Source organism: Schistocerca americana, chromosome 4, assembly GCF_021461395.2.
Source record: "Schistocerca americana isolate TAMUIC-IGC-003095 chromosome 4, iqSchAmer2.1, whole genome shotgun sequence".
In the NCBI taxonomy this organism is placed as follows: Eukaryota; Metazoa; Arthropoda; class Insecta; order Orthoptera; family Acrididae; genus Schistocerca; species Schistocerca americana.
This window is the reverse complement of record NC_060122.1, coordinates 659,729,186-659,730,280: the sequence shown is the minus strand read 5'-3', so window position 1 is coordinate 659,730,280 and position 1,095 is coordinate 659,729,186.

The following is a 1,095-nucleotide window of genomic DNA, read 5'->3' as shown; positions in this document are numbered from 1 at the left end:
TGCGCCGTTTGCGAGTTCATTGGCACTGAAGTTAACCAAACAGGCCCTTGTGCGAGCAAATTCAAGCTGCCCGCCACAGACGAGAGAGCGAAACTAAATTGGACGTGGGACCTTAGCAAGGGTCGAACTCGAGCCAACGGCTGAACAGTCTTGTGAGTTATCACCTGCGCTATGAGAACAACTGACACAAATTGTACCTGGTGGGGCCGCTTGAATTTGTAGGCGCAATAGCCTGATTAGCTAACTTCACTGCTAGTTAGCTCGGAAACGGTTCAATTAATCGAAGATTTTTCTTATCAACTATTTCTCTACACAAACAGCCTTGCAACAAGCCTACGAGCTCTTCACACTCTTTCTGACCACTCTGTATAAGGGCAGCAGAGACGAATGGGGAATCATTACAGTGGCGACTCGAACCGCAAGTGGGAAATCGGCTGACAGAAGCGGCTTTGACAAAAGGCAGATTGTTATGGTCCGGCTCCTGGGAACGGACATTTTGATGACGGTGGATCTGGTCGAGTGCTCTCGTGTTACCGTTGTCAGTATCAATGGAAAATGGCTGAAGGACGGTGTAACCACGATTAGGCGACAAGTTGTTGGATGCCTCATCACAGAAGGTGAGGGTCTTAGGCTGGTCCGCTCCATAAAGGTGGAAAGATGCCGTGCTGTGGCAGGTCTGCTGCAGAGAACAATGCTGGTGCAGGCAAAACTGTTGCGGAGCGCACCGCTCAGCACACATTGTTGAACATGGAAATCCGCAACCGATGATCGAGACGTGTTCTCATGTCAACCCAAAGAAATCGTCAGTTACAACCGTAGTAGCACGGGAGCATCGTGGTTGGGCTGCTGATCAGTAGAAAGTGACACCTGGGCTGATAAATCACTTTTATCCTTACTCCAGGTCGATGATTGTGTCATGTTACGTAGCCATCCAAGCAATCGTCTGCTCGAAACATGCACCTTGCCATGGTCACAGTCCAGAGGAGACAATATTATACTACGGGGGGCATTTATGAGGCCTTCCACAGTATCTGAGGTTGTAATCTAATACACCACAGCAATTAATGCGGACCACGTGAAACTAGTGCATACGGT